Raw genomic sequence first — 12873 nt, 5'->3', positions numbered from 1 at the left:
TTTAAACCCTTACCTGTCAAAAGATCAAAGAATGGCTAATAAGATTTGGAATTGTCCCCGTGGTTTGCAAAACTGCATTTGCCTTGTATACCTTGTATACGGGAGAGAAAAACCGTGGTAGTACTTACTACTCCTTGAACAGGTAAGAAATCGATTTCCAGATTACGTAATTACTTCGTCTGATTTTTATTTTTGCGAAAAAAAAATATAACTATTGCAATGCCTTTTGAATTGTGAACATTTCCATTGAGTACCCATTATGTAGTGAAGAGAGAGAGAGAGAGAGAGAGAGAGAGAGAGAGAGAGAGAGAGAGAGAGAGAGAGAGAGAGGTGTAAAAGGATTGTTCAGTCTTTATAGAATTATTATTGTTCTGAGAAGATTTTTGGGAAAGCTAAATACAACCAGTAATGTATTCAAGTTATCAGTACAGCAATGGACCATCTGATTTAAGATTTGTTGTTTTTCATAATCAATGTATAATTGCTTTAATATATATATATATATATATATATATATATATATATATATATATATATATATATATATATATATATATATATATATATATATATAATTATATATATTCTTTTCTGTCCTTTAAGGCCTTATGACCGCGTTGGACAAGTTTTGGGCATGACTGCAGGGGCAGTAAGGGCCAAAGTCAGCCTCCGTACCTCCAGTTCATGTCATTCACCATCGTCAGTAACACCAGTTTCATCAGCACCATCCGCCTTTGATAACTTTACTGTTGGTGCGATTCGTCCTTTATCCACAGAAAGTTTGATGAGAAGGAGTATTTTACGGTTGGCTCTCTAACAATGGACCTTAAAACAGCTGGCATTATCTCAGAAAGGACATCACCGAGTTCAGTAATCCGCCTCCTGCATTCTCTGGGATTCAAGTATAAAACTACACAACGGAAAATGTATGTGAGGAAGGAGTCTCTGGATATAATTTGCCGCCAATTAATGCTCTACGGGATCTACGACGCCTCAGGGAGGACGGAAGGAAGGTGGTGTACGTTGATGAAACTTGGTTCACCACTAGAATGACCCATAGCAGGGAATGGGCAGACACCACGCAGGATATCACCAGTCCCTCTTACAGCCGTCAGGTCCCTCCAGGAGAAGGTGAACGATTTGTGGTGGTAGCTGCTGGCACCAATGAAGGCTTCATTGAAGGCTCGTATCTGTGCTACCCCGCTAAGTCCAATCAAGGGAGATTATCATGGCGAAATGAATGCCAAATTGTTCGAACAGTGGCTTACGACACAGCTTCTACCGTCCCTCCCGGAGCCATCGGTTCTTGTGCTAGATAATGCACCATATCACAGCACACTAACCGAGGAGAGTCGATGCCCTACGTCAGCAAACAGAAAGGCGGATCTCGTAAGGTAATTACAATAAATCACAATATATATATATATATATATATATATATATATATATATATATATATATATATATATATATATATATATATATATATATATATAGACATCATGAAATACGTATACACACGCATTAAAGTTAATGACTTGACTGGAAATTTCATATGATTCAATATTCTATTAACTGTGTGAAGTCAGTAAATTATTCTTGATGGAAACAATATCAAATCATAGTTTAATGATACGGTAATAACGGTATGTAAATTAGCATTCTATGGTCTGTTTCCACTCTAATAATGATTAATTAACTTTTCTCGACAGGTGGCTGGGCAGCGTAGGATATCGTTCCCACCTTTGGCCACAAAATCTGAGCTGTTGCTCGTTTGCCAAAAGAATCGTCCGGAAAGGAGATATGTGGTGGATAACATCATCCGGGAGTGGGGCCACGAAGTTGTGCGCTTGGCACCCGCTCACCCAGAGCTCAACGCCATTGAACAGGTGTGGGGTCATATGAAGAGGCAAGTGCGTTCATCGCTCCGTCGATTTACGCGGTCTGACTTGCAGGCCAGGTTGGAGGAGGCAAGGCTTTCTGCTACCCCGGAAGTGTGGGCAGGAGCAGTTAGACAATCACGTCATTTTGAGGAGGAGTACTGGGAATTGGACAACATCCGGGAGACTTACGTGGATCCAGTCATCATTAATTTAGTCAGTGATGATGAGGATGATGATGATCTTTTCCTTGATAGTGATGATGATTGTGATTTGTAAATAGATTATGAATAGTTTTTGGTGTTTCATTTGTACATTTAAAGGGGAATTACAAATACACAGAGTAAAAGTAAAATACATTTCATTTGAAATATTTTTAAGATATACCCACACCAATAGTAACAATGATAGAGGAAAAGGGAACGATGGCAGCCCTTGTTCCCCCTCAAGTCATCGCTGATTTCCTCAGGTCAGCTACGTTTCCTACGATAATCGGTAATTATATATGCTTGAGGGTGACTGGAACTGGCATGTCTACCCATTGTCATGCCCTGTCACCCATGAATTAAGGATAAGTAAAATGAAATAAGATAAAAGGCTAAAAAGAAAAATTTAAAATGAAAAACGAAATGAATAACGAAACTCTAAATACCAAAAAATAAAACAAAACATTCGCTCGCACGTTCTTTCTCAGGTTTGTGCCATATAGTACTGTTTCATAAGGGTAATAATGCTCAGCTCCATCGCCAATAGAAATGATGATTTTTATTACAATAAAGTAAAACATAGTTACATATAGATAATAAATCGAATATGTGATGTCCAAGGCTATAACGGTATGAACTTTCATTTATTTGCCTGGATGAGAACTGCTGAAAACTTACCAAAACTTACGACATTTCAGTCACTGCTTCTTTGACAGGACTCCTTCCCTGAATGCATGAGTTTGTTCCCTCATTTGCAATACTGCATATTTAACTTGGAAAATTACTTTATACATTTCTCAAATGAAAACCCGAATTCTGGGAGGCCAGGACCCATTACACAATAAAGAAACATTTGCAAAGTCTTTATGAATAGCTGAAAGATTCTGATGTGGGCGGGGCATCTATGCTGCCGTGGAAATACAGCAATAGTGGTAGTAATAGTAGCAGAATGTATAATTTTGGCCTTCAGGTTTATTTATTTGATCATTGGTGATCATTTAGCATCTTTTGCAACTACTTGAGAAATGTATTTTCATCGTCAGTAATTCAATTCTTAAACTTCATGAGATAATTCAGTATTATCCTGAATTATGACGTACCTTAGAGGGTGGAGCCATTTGTAACGTCACAGGTAAACGTCATTACTGTCTTCTAAGCCATGAATGACTTTTTAATGTCTCTGACTACAGAAAGTGGTGTGTTCTTCTATGATCAGCTAAAACTATAAGTCATAGGTACAAGATGATGTTAGAAAATAAAATGTATGGTTGTGAAATATTCATATGCCAACTTTCACCTTCATCCGATTCTTTGATAAGGAGTCAAATAAAAAAACCGTGCACGACGCCTCTGAATCTCGTAGTAGTAGATAATTCACAGCTCGGGTTAACAGGGGCACAATGAGTTGTGAGGGCAAGTACTTAAGGCCTTTCGGCTAGTTCATTAATTGAACCATTAATTTGGGATTCCGGCCCCACAGGAAAATAAAACGGCAGTGTTACCATTGCAGTTGCTGCTAAATCAAAGATAAAACATCAGTACATTAAACGTCCGCAACTTCAGCAGCTTCTCGGACTTAATGCCATCCATTATTCATAAGTGGAAACATGCAGTCAATTAAATAATTAGCCGTAATGATAACATTTCCTTTAACTCATGTCAATGAAAATACATTTGTGCTAACATGCACTACCATCATCAATTGTACTTTTTTAAAGTGCACAGCAATTAAGCAATTATTTTACCAATCAAAACAGCTTCCATCTACTTAACAAATTCCTTTTACTTACAAATATAGCGTCCTCATCCATAGTCAACAATGTGAGCTAAATCTAACTACAATTCATTTCAAAAATTTCGGCAACAATGTTTTAAAGCAGTAATTTCAAATTACTGAGAGGATGTCGAATGCGTAAAGAGTAGTGGGTACAAAAATTTCCTGACAGAAAAATTTAATCTGAGCACTATATTATATATATATATATATATATATATATATATATATATATATATATATATATATATATATATATATAGATAGATAGATAGATAGATAGATAGATATATGATATATGTATATATATATATATATATATATATATATATATATATATATATATATATATATATATATATATATATATATATATATATATATATATGAACACATAGGTCACATTCACTATAACCATGTATTTTTATCGACTGAAATATATTGTAACGCGACAGCTTCACTTCCACTCTTGCATTACGATGTTGAGTAAGGAACATTAAGTTGACAAAATATGAATTTTGTTGCCCATTAGCTACATACACGTAATCGTACACTTAATTCACTGTTCATACAAAAATAATATCATAATAATAAGAGTTCAGTCATCTTACAAAAGTGAGTTACGTACTCTTTGAAATTTCAGGTGACCATCTATCTTCGAATCTTGTTTCACCTTCCAAAAATTATTTATATACAGACAAACACATACACAATATATATATATATATATATATATATATATATATATATATATATATATATATATATATATATACATATATATATATATATATATATATATATATATATATATATATATATATATATATATATATATATATATATATATATATATATATATATATATATATATATATATATATATATATATATTTATACTGTAATATACATACCTGTTTTTAAGTAAGGACATTGAGCTTACCTCGATATTGCAACCCATCGTTAGAGTTTATGCATTCCCTGCACCGTTCTTCTGGATTCAGAATTTCTCAGCGAAGTTAACAGACAAGAATGTTGTTGGCGTGTATGCATGGCAACATCTAATTCACATCTAGTATCCTTCTGCGGTGACTTTACTTTTAATGGTGAGTATCTCTTTCTGCGTTATTTTCGTGCCCAAATCGTCAATAAAGAATGTTCCATAAGTGATAATACGAGCATGAAGATTATTCAAAAAATGTTCCATAAGTACTGGCTTCATTAGCCCAAACACCCTATGAAAGAGGAATGTTGGGGTGGGATAACTTTACCTGCCTTATAAGTAAAAGAAAAGGGGGGCCGGCATTATGGGCAGTGGCTACAGACCTTAGAAACCCGTTGTAGTAACAATGAGTTCACAATAAGGCCCAAAATTCCAGCTGGGATAAATAGACATTCACTACAAACTCATATCAAAGACATCTTGCTGGACATTCTTTTTATTTGTGTATTAATTTTGATTTAATTCTATTCTTTTTTTCTGAAAGTCCCTAAGATGCACAGGAATGAAAACGCATACGCCAAGACACTCTAAAGTAAATATTCTTATTTTCAAGGAAAAGGTGGATTCAACATCATTGACGAAGTGGGTCAGTCAAACCTTTTGCATGAAGTCCTTTGCCAAAACCGGCTTTCCTGTCTGAGGGATCATCTGGCAGCCAATTAGATTAGCTGCAATGCCATTATGCAATGCCTGCCGTGGGAGTTGTACCTGCTCTGCACTTGCTCTTCCTTTACGATATTGGGTCATTAGCTGAAGTTATCTTTTTTTCATATATTTGTACGAAGTGTTAATTTTTCTTATTACCACATTTTTCTTAAAATTTGTGCCTCGCAGTTCGAAGTGTTGAATTAATTCAAGGATATGAATTTACTCCTTGTATTTACATCTTGGAAAAATCCATTAACAATTAGGTTAAGATAATGTCACATAATGAATTAATTCACTGCATTTAGTTTTTATCAAAGTTTCTTTAAAGTCTTGACTCACCTGTATTAACAGTTAGTCTGAATGGTTTGATACAACAATTGATAATAACTGTCATTTTGAACACATGCCGCAAGGAATCCATTAAATTAGTTTCCAAAACAACAATTGGTAAAAAGCTAGTATACAAATCTCTTTCATCATGGAGTAAAAACTTTGTTGTTTTGGCAACTGTGAAAATGCACTTTCAATAAGCGAGAACTTAAGTACACATTAATACATAAAAGTCGAACTTTCATCACAAAATATGACTAAGATTAACTCTAATTAATGCTGGTGATATGTGATGATGTGTTGTAGGAGAAGATGGAAGATTGCATGAAGAAATAAGATCCCGAGTCATAGGTTGTTTTATTCCACACAGCAAATATGTATATACAAGGGGGGCCTGCCAGGCGGACAACTCATGCCGAGAGAAGCATGAAGAGTACCGATGTGCATACGTGGAGTGCAGACAGCGCGACTCATGCGCATGCGTCTGTAACAGACAATATTCATGAAATATATAGAATGCATATATGTACAGTAATATATACAGTAGTCCACACTTCCCCTGCCCCTTTTGCGTTCAAAGAGGTATCTCGAACATACTAATCAAGTTACATAAAGTGAATTATCAATGATAGGGTGCAAAGCAAATAACATACGGTGAATTTATCAAGTATGAATGTACGAAGGCACCTGTGGGTTTTGTACACTATGTAGGCTTTTTAATCTTGGAGACCTGCGAGGGGTTTTGGAGAGAATTGACAACTTTTCCATGTCAGGGCTAGAGACCACAGGGAGATTGGAGTTGGGAACTTAACTGGGACCAGGCACTGGATATAGGAAGAGGCGGTTCCGACGTAGCACTCGGCTACTTGGGAAGTGGATCTCATACTTGTGTGACTGTGCGCCACCCAAGATGGTCCCGATCTTGTGCTATTGGTGGGATGTCTGTTCCTGTAGGCAGGCGTGTTGGCCCGCCTTCAGCCTGGGCAGGGGTGGGCATGGTCGTCATAGTTGCAATGCACCTGAGCAGCTCTGGCAGCAACTCGGCGGTCTGTGGGCATTTTCTTGCCAACCTTCCATGAACAACTGAGGATGGGCGGGCACACATGTACAGATAGGTTGCACTTACAGTACCTGCACAGGAGAGTGACCAGAATGGTTGGGTGTGTTTCATAACTCGAGGAGGCCATGATCAAAAGCCTTGCAGTCAATGTTCCCTGCAGGGGCCGTTTTGAGGATCAAGTGCTTGACAGCCTTGACGGCGGCCTCAAGGTTATGTGGTGTACACCCCAACGCTCTGTGATGTCAGCAAATTCTTTGCTGGCTGGTAAACTGGGGTCCTCCATCAGTGCGTAGGCGCATGGGAACACCCACCTCTCTGAGTAGTGGCAGAAGCGCTGTATGGTTGAGGAGGCAGTGGTGTTGCCTTTGCAAGGGATGACCACAGGCCAGCAGTAGAGGCGGTCGGTGACCACAAGAAAGGACTTCCACGCTACCTGGAAGAAGTCTGCTGATACCAACTTGAAGGGCCTCAATGAGTGGTCATCATTGTGAAGAGGCTCCTGCTGTTGGCTGAGATGGAAGACCTGGCAGGGTTTGCAACCGACGACGGTGTTGGTGAAGTCCGAGTCTGTCCCAGGCCAAAAGACACTTTGTCGAGCCCAGTGTTTGGCAGTCTTGACACCTCAGTGGCAGTCGTGGAGTCTGCCAAGTGTGTGGCAACGTAGAGCTGCAGGAACCAGTACTCTTGCCCCATAGAGTACAAGGTTGCTGTCAGTAGAGAGGGCTTCTTGCAGCTTCCAGTACAGTAGTAAGGATGTGTATAGGTTGTACTGATTCATGGAGACCCAGAAATTATGCAATCACAAAGGCAAACGTAGGTGGGGTCGGCCTGTGCTGCTATCAACATGTCCTGCAGGGTCCGGTTGGCATCGATGATTGGGACATCCTTGTTCTGGGAAGCTGTTGCAGCGCTGATGACGGACCTGACGTGTGCCGTTACCTCAGCACAGCCAGTCATATCCTCAGAGGTGGGGTAGCTGACTGGTGCACAGTAGAGTGCATCTGGGATGCATAGAGACTTGCCGCCATGCCACACTGCAATAAATTGGTATTGCAACATGTGCTCTTCATTCACTGAAGCCATGGGTTTTTTACCACGTTCAGTGTGGCTGTTGATGGTGGGCACCAGTGGATGATGGTCAGTTTGCAGGGTGAAGGTTGGCAGTCATTTGAGGTATAAGCAGCAGTATGTGAGGGCCCAAGATACTGCAAGCATCTCCAGTTCAATCGTTGCATACCTCATCTTGGACTCTGTGAGAAAACGGGATCCACACTGGACAACTTGGAGACGTCTGGAGTCTTGGTCTTGGAAGAGGGTGTAGCCTATTCCATACAGACAAGATGTGTCTGTCTGGAGAATGGTCGGCAGGGTTGGGTCAAAAGACGCAAGAACAGACAGGCTTGAGGGTGCTTGCTTCACGTGTCTGAAGGCCTGGTCATGGTCTGGTGTCAAAATAAAAGAGCGCTTCAGGCTCATGAATGGGGAAAAGGGCTGTGTGGTCAGGATGATATCTGGGGTAAACTCCGCCAATTGGTTTACTAACCCCATGAAGGAACATAGGTCCTTCAGGTTGGATGGTGTGGGGAAGTCTTGCAGAGCAGCAACCCGTCCTGGATCAGCAGTGATTCCTTCTTCAGAAAGGGTGAAGCCACAGAAATTCACTCGGGTCTCTGCCACTGTGAACTTTTCTCTGTTGAGAGTGATGCCCTTTTTGCAGCAGCGGGCGAGTAGTTTGTGGATCCTGCGGTAGTGTGCCAGTAGGTCGTCGTCGAAGATGAGAATGTCATCAACAGCCTTGAGGCACTTCTTTGTGCCTTGGAGGGCCAGGTTGCCATGGTAACAAGAGGCATGGCTGGTGGCAGCAAAGCCCATATGTCCCCGCCAATGCTGGAAGCGTCTGTAAGGCGTAATAAAAGTGGTGAGGTGGTGGTCCTCCTCTGCTAGCTCCATCTGCCAGTAGCCATGTAGAGCGTCCGCGGTGCTGAAGAACTTGGCAGTGGAGTCAACAGCGCGGACAGCAGCTAAGGGCGTGGGTGAAGGGTGGGCTGGTTGGGAGATTTGTGCGTTCAGCTTGGTGAGATCCACCATGATGGGAACTCCCTTTGCTTTTGTGATGATGACTAGAGGGTGGTACCATTTCGATGGCTCATCACCACAAGGCTTAATGATCCCCTGCTGGACCATGGAGTTTAGTTCATTCTTGACAGGTTCGCGGAAAGTGTAGGGGATCTGCTGTGGGGTGTGGATGGTGAAAGGGACCGTGTCCTCAAGCCGAATTTTCATGGGAGGGCCTGCCATTGGCCTCAGTGGAGCTGCGTTAAGGCCTTCCTTAGACACGAGCACATCCTGGAAGGTTTGTGGGAAACATTCTCGGGCCTTGACAGGGGTCATGTTGGCATGGGGAGGGGGTTGCTCCTCACATCGGTCAATGAGGGTGACCCGTAGGATGGGCCGCAGAAAGCCTGGCAGGATGATGGCCAACTCCTTGCAGAGTGCATAGTACAGGAGTGGCATCTGAACGCCTTCATGGACCTGGATCGTGGCGAGGCAGGACCGCTTGGCCAAGGACAGGGTGATCATCCAATGAGCAATACAACTACATAAATTAATGTAATCTTTAACTGTATATCATAACTATAACCTTTAACTGTATATCATAACTATAAAACCACAACTTTTATTATAAATTATGGCTTTGTGAAAGTATGCATAATTACGCAGTACATCTATATAAAAGCCTGCATGTAATTAGATATTGCTAATTAGATAAAAACGCAATAACAGATTTATATTCACAGCTGTAAATAAATTCACTCATACCACAACTGAAAGGCTCCATTTATCACTACTGCTTATGATATTCACATCAGTTGGTCTTCTCATCTAAACCTACAACCATTACAATGAGGTCCTGGAGCTATTCTGTATTCCTTTGGGTGGAACCATCTCCATCAGCAGACTGCCAAGACAACTGAAGTATGTTGCCACCTAACTTCTGCTAGGACACATTTGGAATCCTCTTTCATCCGCCTGAGACTTCTTAAATTGCGCCTTTTCATTTACGTATTTAATATCATTTGTAAAGATATATGATGCCACAAGGCACGAAAGAAAAGAAAAGAAAGATGAGAGAAAATAATAAATTATTTACCCTTGCAATGCAAGGTGGGATAACCTTAGAAGAAGGTGTCGAAATATCATCATCCCTATTTGTCTGTATATCCGTCAGTTGACTTATCTATCTTTTTTACCTATTTCTATGATAACTGATGATTGCCGCTCAGACATTTTAAATCAAGTATCATCGCATACCTGATGATATTGTGTTGTTGGCACCCCAGCTACTGATCTATAAAATTTAATAGGTACATCATATGAGAACACTTTTAATAATGATTTGAATATTATCCCAAGAGGACCAAATACATGGTTCTTAATACTGATACGAAAGAAAACGAAAATTACAAGTCATTCAAGATTGGTATTTATAAAGTTAAAGTTGTGAAATCATGAGAGTGCTTGGGATACATGATAATTTATTTGAATTATGATAATTACATAACCAGCACTCTAAGTAAATATTATGCTGAAATTAACAGAATGTTAAACTAATTTTTCTGAAACAACTTTCCCTAGATATATGGCTGTAAAATGTATCGGTAGTTAATATCCTAATAATTAATTCATGAAAGTAAACATTATTCGTGTAAAGAGGCCCAGTTTAAAACATTCCAATTTTATAAATAATGGAACTCATGAAAATCAAATGAGGTAACCTTGCAAAGTTTATAGTTGATTTACTTGTATTTATATATTATACTGTTTTCTTATTTATATTACCTGTCAATGCTTTTACCTGTTTTATTCTGACATTTCATTTGTAATGATGTCATTAAAGCTGACCTATACCGGGAAAATACAGATTTTAAAAAGATATGTGAATGAAATTTTAAGGAATTTTGTTTTGTTTTTATCACATAATATGAAGACGTGATTAATCATGAATTATTTCTAAGTAAATCAGTACATATTCCGACTTCATTGTATCTCGCAGAATTGTCATTTCATACCTCTGTATCTTGGATATAATAAAGCGAACTGAACAGAACTGTCTGTTTCTCTATAACTATATGTTTGTTAGTGTGTGTGTGTGTGTGTGTGTGTGTGTGTGTGTGTGTGTGTGTATGTGTGCACGCGCGCGCATCTGTTAGCTCCCTGTGTCCTCGGAACACAGCACGATCCACTTTCAAAAACATACCAGAGATAACTTCCGCTCTGGCATCTTGCTCAAAAAAGCAGTTTTCTCTTTCGCCTGGCAATTAATGCAAGAGCCAATAGCTTCGAGGGATGATGCACGGTTATCGAGTTTTCTTACTTTTTCAAACACGGTTTGCTCTCTCACACGAACAATATCCGAAGATGATCCAGCCTTCGAACTTGGGAAATACTGCTGCTGAAACTTGCGTCTTTTAATAATCGCGTTTATAAGATTACCGTAAAATACATACCAAATTGCTGTTGTTATATAAGCTATATGCATATCTGCACACATAAACGTTTTACTCACCGTACATATATATATATATATATATATATATATATATATATATATATATATATATATATATATATATATATATATATATATATATATATACACACTTACTGTATATATACAGTATATATATACACACTATATATATATATATATATATATATATATATATATATATATATATATATACATATACATACATACATACATACATACATATATATATATATATATATATATATATATATATATATATATATATATATGTAATTCTAATAATACAATGTGGCTATTAGAATTACATATGTCTATTAAAAGTGACCAGTAGATTCTACACATATATATATATATATATATATATATATATATATATATATATATACATATATATATATATATATATATATATATATATATATATATATATATATATATATATATATATATATATATATATATATATATATATATAGTGGTAGAAGCACTAGGCTCGAGTTAGCAATGTTCGTAGTTTGATTTCCAGCATCCCATAAATCACATGCCCATTTTGAAAAAGATGCCAATATCAACTGGGGTCAAGAAAAAGCATAGAGCTAACAGCCCAATCGTAGAGACTTTTAATCCAGGATCTACCAACAGTTCCGTGGGAAAGTTTGAGTACGGGGAATGTTTCCTATGACGTCATCAAAGATGGCGGCACTTTGATTATAAAACTTACTATACCTCTGTTAATATGCTCTGATTTGCATGAAATTTCCACTGACTGACCTGTGAAAAACCAACAAAAACCTAATGTTTAGTAATCAATTCTAACTATAAGTTATATTGATTATTTTTGTTCGCAAGTTGCCGAAATGAAATGCCAACACAGACGTCTCAAACCTGTCTAAAGCGTTAAAACACTATATATCGACTTAAAACCACATAAAAATTTGTATAACATATGTAATAAACGTGATGATGGTAAGTTAACTACTGAAATGGCAGAGATATATTAGGGAAGCTGCAAAAATATGAGATAACATTGTGACTAACTGTTTCAGCTCATTGGGTGAGGAAGCAGATTTTTCTACCATGTGAGTAACGCACGCTACAAACAACGCTGCCACAGAAGTCTCTTACAAAGATGCAAAGCGAGAGAGAAAGATCAGAAAATGAAGAAAATGCAGCACTTTTTATTAGAATGAGGTGGAAACTTCAGGAAATGTGCACGACATGGGGAGTAAAAGGCATGTGCATGTTGGGAGAAACCATATTTAGCTTGCAGGTAAAGTCCTTTCTAAAGAGCTCCCATTGCTAATTCAGATCCAGCAAAGTAGATCAACGAGAATCTAGATGTCAGTTGACGAGGTCCTCTAGATTTTGAGAGATTTGTTGATCGTGGAATTTTTGTACTATGATAATCTAAGGCTGTTCT

The 12873-nt window shown here is 38.2% G+C and overlaps 1 pseudogene; it reads left to right on the top strand.

Annotated features, from left to right (window-relative positions):
* Window positions 1-607: 607 nt before the first annotated feature.
* LOC136831722 (uncharacterized) lies at window positions 608-2268 on the top strand (annotated as a pseudogene).
* The last annotated feature ends 10605 nt before the right edge of the window (window positions 2269-12873 follow it).

Source organism: Macrobrachium rosenbergii, chromosome 48 (assembly GCF_040412425.1).
Source record: "Macrobrachium rosenbergii isolate ZJJX-2024 chromosome 48, ASM4041242v1, whole genome shotgun sequence".
NCBI classification, from domain to species: Eukaryota; Metazoa; Arthropoda; class Malacostraca; order Decapoda; family Palaemonidae; genus Macrobrachium; species Macrobrachium rosenbergii.
The sequence above is the reverse complement of the archived record's forward strand: the minus strand, read 5'-3'. Positions and strand labels throughout refer to the sequence as shown.